At 41.9% G+C, this 15806-nt stretch overlaps 1 long non-coding RNA gene across 1 annotated transcript in view; it reads left to right on the top strand.

Annotated features, from left to right (window-relative positions):
* The first annotated feature begins 13780 nt into the window (after positions 1-13780).
* LOC124229507 (uncharacterized) overlaps positions 13781-15806 on the top strand; it is a 42460-nt gene continuing 40434 nt past the window's right edge. The window contains exon 1 of the long non-coding RNA XR_006885895.1: positions 13781-13937. This is a non-coding gene — a long non-coding RNA (uncharacterized LOC124229507). The remainder of the gene's footprint in view (positions 13938-15806) is intronic.

The following is a 15806-nucleotide window of genomic DNA, read 5'->3' as shown; positions in this document are numbered from 1 at the left end:
CATATTTTAGGTTTTTCTTGCAGCCAGCACAGCACTTATTAACACAAATTCCTGTATAGGTTTGGTATTGCTACAAAAATGTTGCATAACAAACAGCTACAAAATCTCAGTGGTATGCAACAATAAACATTTATTTAGCTCACATGTCTGCGGATTGGCTGGGGATCTGCTGATCTAGTCTGGGGCAGTTCGGCTGGGTGGCTCTGTACCGTGTGTCTCTCATCCTCCACCTGGAACCTGTGGACAGATCTGGGAACGCTCTTTTCATGGCAACAGCAGAATGTAAGAGCCCAAGTCCACGCAAGAGCATTTCCAGCCTCTGTTGAGTCATGCCTGCTAACATCCCATCAGCCAAAGCAAATCACATTCTAAACCCCAAATCAAGGGATGGGGAAGTACTCTGCCCACTATGAAGCCAAAGACAGGCACATGGCCAAGTCCAACCTTAGATGAGCAGGAAAGTATACTTCTTCCATGGACGTGAGAAAAGGGAGGGAGTATATCTGACAATAGTTAAATCTGCCACAAGAAAAATCTTGTTTCTCCTTTTGATTTGTTTCATCATTCCTCCATAAGTTAGGGACCTTATGGTGTAAGCAACCAAAATCAATCTGGCTAACCTAATCACAAGAGGAACTCATTGCAAGGGAAGAGAGAAATGCACAAAAACTAAAAAAAAAAAAAAATCTCATCATACAGGGCTTAGAAAGGATTAGGGCCAGGAAGACGCCAAAGATCTAGGTGACAGAAATTCATAACTCTGGGGGATTCTGCCATGGAAAGGGGAAAATTTTCCCATCCTGGAGTCACTCGGCTGAAGATTCAAATTCCCAAGATAGAGTCTAGCTGAGTGATCCTGCTCAGCTATAGGCCAGCAAGGAGCCAGGGTCTGTCCCATCAACTCTACCTATAACAGGGAAGATTGAGTCCTCAAAGAAAAATCAAAGTTTTATTATCAATAGTAAGGGGGCTGCATGTGATAAGGCAGAAGCAACAAGTGTGCATACCAGTTACCATTTAAGCCAATCTATCAGAACTTTAAAGACGCTAAACCTGTCAAAAGCAGTATACTGTGCTAATCCACTTACACAAGTTTATCAAATAAAAACTTGAATGAAGAAATAAATCTGGGGCTGGCCCCATGGCCAAGTGGTTAAGTTCATCCACTCCACTTTGGTGGCCCAGGGTTTTGCTGGTTCAGATCCTAGGTGTGCACATGACACCACTCATCAAGCCATGCTGAGGCGGCGTCCCACATAGCACAGCCAGAGGGACCTACAAATACAATATACAACTACGTACCATGGGGCTTTGGGGAAGAAGAGAAGAAGAAGAAAAAAAGATTGGCAACAGATGCTAGCTCAGAAGCCAATCTTTAAAAAAAAAAAAAAAAAGAAAGAAAGAAATCTATGTCACTCTTGTAAACATTGTACATCGGAGGTCTAGGAATCAGAAAATTTGGACTAAACTTTTAGGTCTACCATATACTACTTATATGGCCTTGGGCAAGTCACTTACCTTCAATCTCTCCATTTATAAAACAGGAAAAACCTGTGTTATCTATTTCTGCAGGTTGTTGTGAAGCTCAAATGGATTAACAGATACGTAGACAAAAGTGCTTTCAAAAGTGTCAAGTGACTTGTATGTGACAGCGATTCTTGTGTGTCCAATGACACTGGTACCACTTTAAAACTTCTTACAGTGGCCAAGTCTCATCGCCACAACCTCCAAATCCTGTGCCTAAATGCTGTTTTACCTACAAATGCCAGTAGGCCAGAAAAACTTTCCATGTTTAAGTTATTTCTTATTATAGGAAGAAGACGCTCTGAATGTAGCGTACCTAAAGACTGAAGGAGAGAAGAGAGAAAGTTAGTTATTTGTGTCCCAGACAAGTTGTGACACAGTCTTAATGAGCCTCAGCAGGAGTCTTTTACTGTATAGACTAATATTCTATCACAATAGAAGGTACCAGATTTGGAAAATAATTCAATACTCCCACAAAGTAAAATGAAAGAAGCAGACACAGAGAGACAGACAGACAAGAAGACAGAGAAAGAAATCCTTCTTTACATTGAAAATTCAAGCTCAGAGTTGCCCAGTGAACAGCAATGACTGTGTCTCTACAAGACAGCACCTTATTTAATTCCACACTTGACACCTTTCACCCTTTTGGACGTTTTCCATTCGAGGAGGATTGTGAAGGGAACAGAAAATAGCAGAACATCCAAACAGCCTTCACATGGTCAGCTGAGAGAGCAGAAATGATCCAAAGTGGCTCAGTCACACAGCCATTGAAAGATTTGCTCTGGTTGGATCAACACAGCCTCACTTTCAATAGCAGCTTACTGTTTATGACTGGGTGAAGACTGTACCCACGGAGCAAGTGTTAGCACCTTCCAGGCCCCACACAGAAGTAGGGGGCATCTTTGAATTCATCCTTGAAGATCACGGGGTGCTGGGCCAGGCATGCCCATTAGGACAGAGAAGCACCCAGTCTTCATTGGTTGCAGATGGCAAATTGTGTGACTTTTCCTTACTGAATGATTTGCTCATTCATCTACCACTACAGAGTCACGCCTTGGTTTATGTATTATTTTGTAACTCATCTCTCTTTGTTCTTCCATTCCTGCAGTGAAATGATATGTCTGAGACATCATTTTATTTGAATTCACCTCATGGAAATTTTCCCCTCTTCTCTCATACGAGCAAAGTGTAGGCCCAGTACATCTTGCCCCAGGGAACTGTTGTGGCAGAATCTCCTGGCATTTGTGGTTCCAAGAACTTAAACCCGTTAAGAGATAATGCTAGTGCCTCTGAGGCAGACAGGATTGCCTCTGAGGAAAATATAACAAATCAAAAGAGGAAAGGATTTCCCAGAGGGTAGAAAAAGTTTTCCTGACCTGAGGGAAGACTGAGAGAGAGGATTAAGAGCAAAGTCCTGAGCGGGTCTCAGAGGAATAGTGTGGGGAATCAGAATTTGCCACCCCAAAATGTGTCTCTCTGGCTTGATTATCTTTAAGAACAAAAAACTCAGAAAGAAACTTTGACCTTCTCTCTAACTACCTTAAAGAATTTAAGATAAAGGGCTTGCCCCAGGAAGGAGCTATCACCATAACATCTAGGTATGTTAGACTGGAAAGAATCTTGCGAGGCCCATTTTTATCAAAGTTCTCTCTTGGGTCAAGCTGTTTATAGATGACCCAGCAAACATTTGTTTATCAAACAGTTGCCTTTTCATCTCCCTGTAAATCACTTTCTCCCTTTTGAAGTCCCAAACCACTACCCCCAACATCCTCCTTCGTCCTTAGCTGAAGATAGTATTTAAGGTAGTGGTTTCTGCCATTTTGGTGAGTTACTCAGTTTTCCTGGGTGTCTCCCACGTATACATGTTATTAAACTTTGTTGGATTTTCTCCTGTTGTTCAGACTCGTGTCAATTTAATTCTTAGACCAGCCAGAAGGACCTAGAGGTAGAAGAACGATTCCTCCTCCCCTGCAATAGACACAGACACCCATGGACACACCTATACAGATAGACACAACACATGGACACACCTATACAGATAGACACAGACACTCGTGGACACACACACATGGACACACACTAACACATACTCTTCACCTGTTCTACTTCTTGGGCAGAGGCTCATGGGCTGTGTCGAAGCCCACTGGGCCCTCGGAGACCTCCCTGAAATTCCCATGTCCCAGCATGGCATCAAGCCTATAGACCTTAAGTCACTAGACTCAAAGGGATCCCTAAGAAAAAAAATAAAGACTACCGCATCTGTAGGAAACCAAGGACCAGCGCAGCCCATGAAATCTCAGAGGACACCCTGTTGCACAGGTGACTAATGAACTGAGCATTCCTCATCCCCAGTGCTCTGCCGTTGCACCAGGAGAGAGTAAGGGAAGTTCCAAATTGTTCAAGATGAAGTTGCCACCATGCCAGCAGTATGGAGCTGGCAATAGGAATGAAACTGAATGACAGGAAGAAATAAAGTCACATTTTGTGCACACCAAGCCTTGTGGCCGGAGATCACATATTAGCTGCCTATGCACATTTTTGTCTTCCCAATTAAATTGTGAGCTCCTAGCAGACCACCCATCAGATTGCCTTCCTTCTTACAGCAGGGTCTCTCAGATGTTAATATTCACTCATGTCACCTGGATCTTGTTAAAACACAGATTCTGATTCAGTAAAGCCAGGGTGGGGCCTAAGATTCTTCGATTCTGCAAGTTCTCAGATGCTGCTGGTCAGAAGTGGCAAGGCCACAGAGATTTATAACGACCTACACATGTAATAGATGCTGGGGCAAAGAGAAGAGCCAATAAACAAATAAAAAATAATTACCAAATAACTGGAAGAATGGTGCAAGTGTACTGACTTTTCCTCTTTCACATTTTTACTTCTGGGCTCAGGCTAGGAGAGATGGAAGGTACAACATATGTACAACACTGTGCTAAACAAATTCATTGGGACATGTTAAAATCGTCAATTATTCTACTAGTTAATACCATTCATTTATTTGACTAATATTTATTGAGTGTACAAATACACATGCTAGGGATGTAAACAAATGCCCACTCTCACATATTTACATCCTAATTAGGTTGATTAACTTTTTGACTACTGTCTAGATAAAATGTTGGAACTTGTTATCTCATTTGATACATAAAAGAACTGAACAAACGAGAATATGAGGGCCAGAGTGATAAAGTGACTGGCCTAAGCCAGATGGCCAATAAAAGGCGGGGTGTGGATTTGAACCTGATTTTCTTCATGTTCTATCCTCTTTCTAATATCCTAGTGACCAAACTTACCATTAGGATATTGTTAAAAGTGATTCGGGGCCCTGCCCAGTGGTACAGCGGTTAAATTCACATGTTCTGCTTCAGCAGCCCGGGGTTCGCTGGTTCGGATTCCAGGTGCGGATGTGGCACTGCTTGGCAAGCCATGCTGTAGTAAGCATCCCACGTATAAAGTAGAGGAAGATGGGCATGGATGTTAGCTCAGGGCCAGTCTTCCTCAGCAAAAAGAGGAGGATTGGCAGCAGATGTTAGCTTAGGGCTAATCTTCCTCAAAAAAAAAAAAAAAAAAGTGATTCTTAGGCTCTTCAGCCAGGCCACAAGACCCTATTGCTAAGTAAGAAATAGCAAAAGAGGGTCTTACCTTCTTGATCAAAAAGACCATTTTTATTTACAAAAAGAGATGTCCACTGGGTAACTGCAAATCAGGAGGCTTGTGATTTCCATCTAGATAACAGATGGTAATCTCATATGTGAAACAGTTTAAATATCCATCTTTATTTTAAATTCTTTGTGGATTCATCTGCCTTTCATGAAAGACAAAGTTATGGTCTCAAATGTTATTCCCATATCCCTGAAGATATTACAAGTCCTCAGAGAGCCAACTTCTAACAAAATGAGGACAAATGTAAAGAATTAATAACTCTAGTGGTTCATGCATCTTCTGTTAGCAAAGAATTTTCTCTCCCAACTCTACAAAGTAAATTGTAGTAAGTTCCCTTGGAGTAAAACTGATTATGTTGCCTTTCATAGAACATTCTTAGAACTGGCATTATGTTGTTCAGGAGCTGGAGAGATATCAGATAGCTTGGGGGGGAAACACAGGTGAGCTAGGTCAGCAGCACCCTACCTAAGGCCATCATTAAACTGTGAGTTGCATGACTAAAAGACATTTGCCATTTGTCTCCTGCTAAAGTTGAAATCTTCTCTTACTTAGGTAGTTCTCTTCAAAATAATATCCTTAATTTAGCCAATATTGTGCCCCAGTTAGATACTAATAGACAGTGGAAAGAAATGCACATGTTAAATGCATCGTGCAGAGTGCATACAAAATTCAATTCACATTATAATTGCTTTAATATAGTATCAATGGGATTAGTTTGGGGGGCTGTTGCAATGCAGAGATAACCGTGGTACTCATCTGTTATAATCAGGGTGACCATGGTTTGCCCTGGACAGCCCTGGTTTACCACTGTTGAACCAACACAGTCATCAATAGCTCCACTTTTCACTTTCACACATGTTCCCACTTGGACTACAAATTACATGGTCACTTTATTTCTAACTAACTCTCACGTCCGCACAAACTTCACTGCTTGTCAATTTGCAGATTGTGCCACACAGAGAGGAGAATGATGAGTAAAGATCTGAGTGTCCTCTGATTAGGGAAATCGTGGGGTAAATCAATAGTAACAGTAACACTGCCTTAGATCTCCACCACGAATACCTGAGAAGATTTACGGATTTTTTAAAACGTTCAAATTAATTTCTTACACAGGGGTGAGTACTGTCATTACCACCACATGACAAATGAAGCAGCAGAAGTAAAGAAAAGCTAATTTATAGTATCTGACCGCTACTTGGTGATGAGCATAGCGTAAGTGATGGGCAGAAAATCACCTAAGAAATAAAATATATCGTTCTATCATCAAGGCATTTAGAATCTATTGGGAGAGAGCACAGGCTAATGGAAAAAAGTACATAGGTACATAGTAGTAAATGACAGATAGAGATGGATACTATGTCTAAGTGTTGAAAGAACTCTCTCAAGGTTACATATAAATATGTGTCAGAGTTAAAAGTAGAGGGAGTAGAAGAAAAATAAACATTTATCAAGCACATAATATAGGACAGTATGAGCTAGCTTTAGGTCTTATTTCACTTTAATTCTCATTTCAAGCCTTATAAAGGCAATAAGATTTCTTTTACAGATAAAGCAACAGACTCTGAGAGGTCAAGTAACTTGCCTGAGGTCACACAGTGCCCATACTGGATCTACTGAAGCCAAGCCCACATTCTTTCCCCTGTTCTATATGAATTGCCCTTGTTTTCCATAGCCCAGGACAGAAATTGGCCAATATCAGGAATGCTATGAATATCTAAACTCAGAGGAAATAAATTCAAAATTATACAAAATATAGTATAGAAAAAACAAGCAAAAAATTAAAATGAGATACATGTATTTTTAAACTCTAAAGAAATAAAAGAAAACTGCTCTACCTTTCCAAAAGCAAATATCCACGCAGTTTTGTATGATTAGGAAGAAAGAAAAAAAAAGCATTGTGTAAAAATACACACTGATCCATATGGTATTTGTCAAGCTGGTCATGCTGAATTCCCAGTGAAGGCTCCCCTACAGAATGTATTAATCTCTTCTTGCTGTTCTAATGCCAGTTACAAGAAAATCCCCTATTCGGTGCCGCCATCACTGCGTAGTATGGAAGGGAGTTGCTGTGCTGCAGATGAAAGCTTCAAAGCATTCAAACCATGAACGCTTTTGTCCTGCTATCAATTTGATTCACCCCTAATTTAGCAAATACTTTGGAGTTACAAAGCAAGGTGCTGGATGGAGAAACAGAGCTGGGGTGGAGGAATTAAGACTCGATTCCTGACCTCGAGTACCTTACAATCCGGTAGCAAAGTGAACAGGCATATTTACAAGACTACAAGTCATATGTGACAAGCCCAAATGAGGTAAAATAAAGAGTCAGGAAGACACTAGTGTCAAGTAACAATTAACTCTAATTGCCCTTTCTCCGTCACAGGTGAGTTTCAACTTCCACGTGGACTCACTTATATGTGGAATCATCAAACCCATAGAAAGAGAGAATAGAAAGGTGGTTACCAGGGGCTGAGGGTGGAGGAAATACAGAGAGTTTGGTAAAAAGGTAGAAACTTTCAGTTATAAGGTGAATAAGTTCTGAGGATCTAATGTACAACATGATGAGTATAGTTGACAACATTGTATTGTATGATGAAAATTTGCTAAGGGAGTAGGACTTAAATGTTGCCAAAACAACAACAAAAAGGTAGATATATGAGGTAATGGATGTGTTAGTTAACTCAATGGGGGGAATTTTTCATGTATATGTGTATACGTGTAACAAATCAATACATTGCACACTTTAAATGTCTTACAATGTTATTTGTCAATTATACCTCTATAAAGCTGGAAGAAAACAGAGGGCTCCTAACACCTTCCACAACTTCCTCACTGGTTCCTTATAAGAAGGTAATTTTTAAAAGATAAAATTGTTGAGAAAGCACTTTGAAAACCCTATTTTAGTATACAAATGAAAAGTAACACTGGAAGAGAAAAATGGGACCCCATGTAACTGAGTAATGCAAAGCCGCCCAGTTCAGCTACGTCCTGGGTCAGACAGGTTTGCGTGCATCTGGTGACAGCTAACTCCAAGTGTAACTTTGCTTCTCCTGTTCCTCTCGTTTCTGCAGCCTCCCTGTCTGGTGTCCCTTCCAGTCTCCTCCTCGAGCCCAGCCCAGGCCCCTCTGCTGCTCACACTGCACTGTCTCAGATGATCTCATGCACACTCATGGCTTCAGCTCTCTGTTGACCCAAAGTTTTGCCTCCAGCCCAGACGTCTCTGAGCTCCAGACTCATATATCTGCCTGCCTAGTGGAGATTTCCACTTGGACGTCTCTAAAGCCTGCCCAAAAGGAATTCACTATCTTCCTTCTTTTCCAAAGAAAGCGTCTGCTTCCCTTGTTCCCATTCTCAGAGAATGCTAATTGTCATCCACTAGTTACACAAGCCATAACCTGGCTAGCTACTTGGCATGTCCCTCCCCATCCTCCCTCCACCCAACACTTTATCCTTCACTTTGCTTGCTTAGAATATAACACAAGAGGGAAGGAAATGGGAAAATAATGCTTCTTACATACTTACTTGTCATGTTTCCACATGGCTGGATGCTGTTCATTTCTGATTTAAGTATTCCACTGATCTCTTTAAAGAGAACAAAGAAAGTTGGATTCTATATAGACAAGCATTTTCCTAACTAGGCTCCATGAAATGCTATTTCTAAGAGGTTTTAATAGGAGCTGTTTCTTTAAAAAAAAAAAAAAAAAAGGTGGAGGTGGTCTTATTAGGAAGATTAAGTATTAATTGTGTTTTTCAGACCTGTCCACTCACTCCTGGCCCCCTGGCTTCGGTCTTCCAGGTAAATGCTGCTCTGTAATGACATTTTCATTCTGGCCCCAAGAAATGGACAAGATGATTCCATCTGGTTATAATACCCTGACAGTATGATGTGTGTACAAAGGTGATGTTTGAATTTAAGAGTATGATTTGGTTTCTGTTGTTGTTGGGATTTGCTTGCTTGTCTTTGGATGTACCTGCGAGAAATGTGGATATGAGAGCATACACACCTTAGCTTATACAATCTTGGCTGTTTTCAGGGATCCCTGCCTCTACCAGTTAGCTCTGCCAAAAGGATAAAGCGTCCGGCCCTTTCCCAGGGGCAGCCTGATGTCCCATGCTGCTCCCCAACTGGAATCTGCCATCATAATGGCGTCCCCACCCCACTCCCAATGAAGTGCATTAAATCAGACTGTGGCTGCTTCCACCTGCCAGCAGCATGTGGCACAATGATGGGGAAGACTTTTTCGGGTGGGGTGTGGTTAAGTTCCTCTAGTTGCATCTGATGATAGGAGTAGTGTGTTTGGGCCTTACCACGCCTGTAATTCCACTCACAGGCTGGGGAGCGCCAGGGATCCGGATACTATCCCCACTGTGTATTAATTAACCTTCTGGTTTCCTCCTTTCTCTTTTTCCCCAGGCCACACTTTCCCACCAGCCCAGTCTCTCTGGAGCAATCAGATCCAAGAAGGAGGTAGCTGGCCAGCAGGGCCTTTCATATTTTATTCAGGCAACTCAGTGGGTGGTGGTGTCAAGGCCCCCCATGGGGATACTGGACATGAAACGGGCCCATAAAACAAACGGGCAGACTTGGGTCGGGGGTTGTTGCTAGTAAAGGGAGTTCCCGTTGTCTTAAATCACCCAGGATTGTTTACTGGAAAAGGCAGCCGTTTAATCTGAAACACAGACAGAAATAACTGCGGCCGTGCGTCCCCGCATGTCTTGGCTGAGTCTGACTTTTACATTCTAAGCACTATAAGTACCAAGTGGCCTGGATGGCTTGAAGCCAAACAGTAATGTTTCCTTTTGCTGTTGTTGAGAAAGGCATTCAGGAAAACAATTGAGCACAATAAGTGCCTTCCTGTTCCGGCAGGCGGGCGGGCGTGTGAACCACCCAGTAAACGTGGAGTATGAGTCATCCTAGCGAATTGGAAGCTTCCTTCTCCTTCGTCAAAGGCTCTCTCAGAGGCAGCTGCAGGCAGGCTCCAACACTGTGGACACTCCACTAGGTTCCCATTTTCAGAATCAGTTTCTCTCACCTCTCCAGGCACCATGGATTTCCCCACTAACCAAAGTCAATGTTTACTCAGGGAAATGTCACAGACGTGTTTTGGTTGGGAAAGGCTTTGGCTGTACATTTCCCTCCTGCCAGGAAGTCAGTTCGGCAAGGGAAGGCCCACTGGGACCTGACTAAGGTTCAAAATGCCTAAATTTCTAATAATGTAATCAACAATTGATAATGTAATAGTCTAATCCAATAGTCATCGGATGAATGTTTTTCATTGGAAGTTTAATAAACTGGGGTTGACTGAGCTGAAAGCATAATGTCACCCCTTGGGACACCCCTTGGGAAGGTAGGGCCTCTAATCTCCGAAAGTAAAACTAGGCTTTGGAGGGGAAGATATTTTTGACGAAGGATAGAGGTGATTTTTCAGTTGAAAAGTAGTATCTTTTTTCAATCATAATAGAAAATATTTCAAAAATGTGCTGGTTGCTGGGGGGTAAAGGCACTAGGTGTCTCTAACAAATTTGTTAATCAATCACTTTAATTGATACATCGTGCCTAGAAATTCACATATTTCGTCTACCAGACTCTTCAACTAAACAAATCAGATGAAGCAAAAGAAAATATTCCTTCGCGTTACCCTAAAATATCTGCCACATTCATACACTAACTGGATTAGGCTTACAGAGGACACTCTGGGTTATACTTTCTCTTCACTCAATCTGCAGCAGTCCAAAAAAATTTGTTCAACCGAACACGTTCAATGATCCATTTTCATAGGCCAAGTGGCAGTCACTTGCACATCTCAGTCAATAAGAAAACATATTAAACTGAGCTATTTTAAAGAATCTCAGGAGTATATTAAGTTAGGACACATAATTAAGGAACCAGATTCGTTTTGCCTGCCACATGATTATGCCAATCACCCAGACAATGAGTTTGCAAAGAGAAAGGGTTTGATCACTAGGCAGCCAAGTGAGGAGGCAGGAGAACCAATCTCAAACACACCTCTCCAAAAAATGGGGATTAGGGATATTTATGGGATAAAGGGGCACGGCGGTCTGAAGTGGGAATGGATGACTGGAGGTAAGAAGTGAGGTAATTGATGATCTGCGCAAGCACAGTCAAGCTTCGTGTCTCTTCATAGGACATATGTTCACAAAATGGTGGTGTTACCACAATCTGAGGGTGGAGTTTTCAGCTCCTTGATGTCAAAGAGTCATCTATTGGTCATCCGCACAGGCTCGGTTGGTGAGTTGGTGGTCTTAACCAGCCTGAACTAGACAAGGAGAGAACTCTCCGTTCCTGAAAAACTCGAGCACCTATTACCATGGTGATCCAAGCATTAGAGATTTTATCTGTAGGGTGGGTTTTAGTAATGCTTTATCTAACTGCTTTTGCAAACAGACAACTAAATGAGTAGAGTTAAAGCAAGTTGGCCCCCAGTTTCAACATCTCATTTCCAAATCACCATCTACATCCCTAAGAGAGACCAAACTATGATCTCAACAGTTTTGTGAAAGAAAATCATTTCCACAAACCCAAGAAAATCCAAACTTGAGCAAGATTTTGGTATATGACCAGAAAATTCAGAACAATTCTGGTTAATAGACCCAAGGATTTTACCAATGGTCTTCCTGGTGGGCATAGTTCATTTTCAGCTCAATCAGGTCTTTGGGAAACTGAACCACAGGAATAGCTCAGATGGTGAATAAATCAGATACATCCTGTGGTTTGTACTTCAAAAGTAGCCACAAATTCTTAAGGTATGATTCATAATCATCAAAATCTATGAATCTCCTCTGAAATTGTTCTTTCACTTCCAATAAATAGCTCTATAATTCTTCAGATCTGTGACCACATTGAGGTCAAGGAAATTCAGCAGTAGAGTATGAATGCAGTAGGAGAGGAGAGTAGATATCACCTGCTCAGTCCATTTGGCCAGTCAGAATCCTTGTTTACTTGAACTAGAATAAGAGGAAAGTCAGAGCCCATGCCTTCTTAAACCCTTTAGGGGTCCAGGGAAGAGCGACTTCAACAGATATTCAAAGCCTAGTGTCTTATGGCATCCAGACTTCTATGCTAAAATTTGAAGATCCTACCAAACCACCAAACTCTATTCTATGTACATTTGCCAGTTTTGAGAGTTTAAAAGCTATGCTATATCAGAAAAATGCTAGGGAGAAGAAACCTATTAATTTTTCCAGCAGAAATATCCTATTAATTCTTTACTCCAAAACAGGGAGTCACAAAAATGCTCAGGGAGCCCATATCAGGAATTCCACTTCAGGTATAAAATGATAACTGTATCAGTTAGTTTTTACTGCATAACAAACACCCCAGAACTTAGTGGCTTATGACAATCACTGTTTTGTTTTGCTTTGTTTTTGGTGGGGAAGATAGATTGTCCCCGAGCTAACATCTATGCCAATCTTCCTCTATTTTGTCTGTAAGATGCTGCCACAGCATGGCTTGATAAGCAGTGGTAGATGTGCACCCAGGATCCAAACTCAAGAACCCTGGGCTGCCAAAGTGGAGCACTTGAACTTAACCACTACATCGCCAGGCCAGCCCTCAATCACTGTTTATTTAGTTCACAGTTCTGCAGGTTGCTAATTGGGTTTTTGATCAGTAATTGGCTGGGTAGCTCTTCTGATCTCAGTTGGGTTCATTAATGCATTTGTGGTTGGTTTCTATGCCATTTGAGGTAGGCTGGGCTAGAAAGATCTCAGAAGCAATGGCTTGTCTCTGTTCCAACTTCTCTCATCCTCCAACAGGCTAGCCTGGGCTTATTCGTAAATTATCTGGACAGGGTTCCAAGAGAAAGAGTGTGGAAGTGTGCAAGGCCTCCTGGAGCCTAGGCTCAGAACTAGCACACTGTCACTTCCACTGCATGCCAAAGCCAACCTAGGCCAACGTAGATTCAAGGAGTGGGGAAACAAACCCCATGTATTGATGACAGGTGCTTCAAAGTCAAGTTTCAGGCAAGAAAAATTGTGGCCATTTTTGCAGTCTACCAAAACCCTCTCATACGTGTGGTCCTTAATGCCACACTCACTAAACCCAACAGGACAGGGGTAAGTGTCAGCATAGACCAAAAACAGCATTCCCATGTAGGTCCAATGGGGATAATCCCTTCTGCATGACTAGCAGACAGCTAGGCAACTCTCCCAGGTAACTATGTCTATAGTAACACTCAACTTTGTGTTTTTGGGCAAAAAAAAATTGGAAGTGGTGATTTGAAGGAAAGCACATTTGGAACAAATTGAGCTGAGGAAGCCAGAGGAAAAAACCAGGGATCCTGAGAAAAGAAGATTAGAGCACCTATATGGAACTGGGATTTTCTTTCATGCTTGGTATAAACTAAAACTACTGTGATGATTAATTTTATGTGTCAACTTAACTGGGCCACAGGGTACTCAGATGTCTAGTCAAACATTATTCTGAGTCTTTCTGTGAGTTGAACATTTAAATCAGTAGACTGAGTAAAGCAGATGACCCTTTCATGTGGGTGGGCCTCACCCAATCAGTGAAGGTCTGAATAGAATAAAATGCTGACCTGCTCCCAAATTCCTCCTGCCTGACTGCCTTTGAGCTGGGACATGGGTTTTTTTCCTGCCATGAGATTCAAATTAAGACGTTAGCTCTTCTTCGATCTCAAGACTGCTGACCTTTGGAACTACACCACTGCTCTCCTGGATCTCGAGCTTCCTGACTGCCGATCTTGGGACTTCTCAGCCTCCATAATCAGGTGAACCAATTCCCTATAATAAATCATATATATGTGTGTTTCTCTGGAGAACCCTGACTAATACAACTACTTAGTGGGATATTGTTCCAGGCACAAGGACAAAGGAGGACTCAATGCATGGTAAAGGCAAATGGCTGGTCTGTGCCTTGATTTTTTTCAGCATTACCAAATAATTGTAGTCATCAAGGGAAAAGTAGAAACCTGAAACTGATATAGCCTTAGTGTCATCAGTGTCATTACCATTGATCTTGCTTTGTTTTTGCTGTAGTTGTCACTTTTTATTTGGTTTGGCTGGTTTTGCTTTGCTTTGTTTTGGTCTGAGATGGATAAGCACCTCAACTTCAACCATGAGGTGTATGCCCAGTGCATCCACCAGCCAACACTCCCCGTGTGGGCAACATCTCCGCAAATCTTCCAGAAATCCAGTCCACAAGAGCTACTGTGCATAGAAGTTCTGTCCCAGGAACGTGATAGCAAAATGCTAGGAGCAAATTCATGGTGATCAATCACTTTCACACTTTGCTCAAGCTTCCCTCACAGTTACCAGAAGGTATGTATAGATGCCAGAGAAAGATGTTACTAGAGAAATATACTTCAGTGGTGGGCTTTGATAATTTATTGTGATGGTTTTGTCATTTTTCACTTTGGCTCAGCTGAACTACCATCCCCAGGACTTCCTTTCTGGTATGTTCTGGTTAGGGTGGACTACAAAGGATATCCTCTCCTGGGAGTTAGAAAAACGAAGGGAGGTAGAAGCCATGATGTAGCATACACACATACTTTCTCCCAGTGATTCACTCAAATGCTAATCTAGGTGCTGCAGTGAAGAAATTTTGCAGATGTAATTAAGGTCCCTAATCAGCTGACTTTGAATTAATCAATAGGGAGACTCCTGGTAGACCTGACTTAATCAGTTGCAAGTCCTTTAAAAGAGGGCTAGACCCTCCCTGCGTTCAGAGACTCCAAGTTTTAGCTCATGCTTCTAGGGTTCTGGCATGCTCACGATCTTCCCTTCTTGACTGCCTGCCCCAAAGACTCCAGGCCTGCTTAGCAAATCCCCACAATTGCATAAACCAATTCCTTGTGATAAATCTCATACCAGTTCTGCTTCTCTTGTTTAACCCTGACTGACACCGTTTTCATTAGAAAACAAGAAGAATACATTCAAGTTTGCTATCTGGATCTTCCACAAAGAGATGGGGATGACTAAGCAGAGTAGAAAAAGTACAGACTCAGGTGCCAAATGGCCTGGATCCTCTTCCTGTACCTTCTTTCACCAGCCATGTGACTGGGGGTGGCTAATTCTCATAACCTTTTTGAGCACTGTTTCTTTATTTGTAAAATAGTGTTAATATTAAGTCCAAGCCTACCTACTTCACTGGGTTGTTTTGAAAAATCAAAGATGATGTACTTTGTAGCCTGCCATAGACAGGAGAGATATTCTGTTTTAAAACCACCTAGTCTAACATTTTTTAGTTAGAGGAGGCAGAGAATGAGAGAATAAAGCTTTATCATGTGTATATTGTACACAGGAAATGTGAATATATTCTTCCGTGCTATCCTCTTGACCTTCTGATGAGGCAGGCAGTGTTTGCCCCACATCAAAGATGAAGAAACTGAGGCCCAGGGAGGTTGACCAACTTGCCTAGATCACAAGACAAGATTTGGAGTCCAGGGTAAAACTGATTCTGCGACACTGAAGTACAGGCTCTGTGTGGTAAAACCACGCCATCCTCCTTCAAGAAAAGAAAGACAACCATTTCATGGGACGTGGCAAAATCCATTCTACCTCGGGGGGGAGACTTTTGAGAAAGAGTTTTAGTAAATCCACTATTCTTTGGGATCTCTAATTTTAACTCAGGAGAAAAC

The sequence above is a fragment of the Equus quagga genome, chromosome 17 (assembly GCF_021613505.1).
Source record: "Equus quagga isolate Etosha38 chromosome 17, UCLA_HA_Equagga_1.0, whole genome shotgun sequence".
NCBI classification, from domain to species: Eukaryota; Metazoa; Chordata; class Mammalia; order Perissodactyla; family Equidae; genus Equus; species Equus quagga.
The sequence above is the reverse complement of the archived record's forward strand: the minus strand, read 5'-3'. Positions and strand labels throughout refer to the sequence as shown.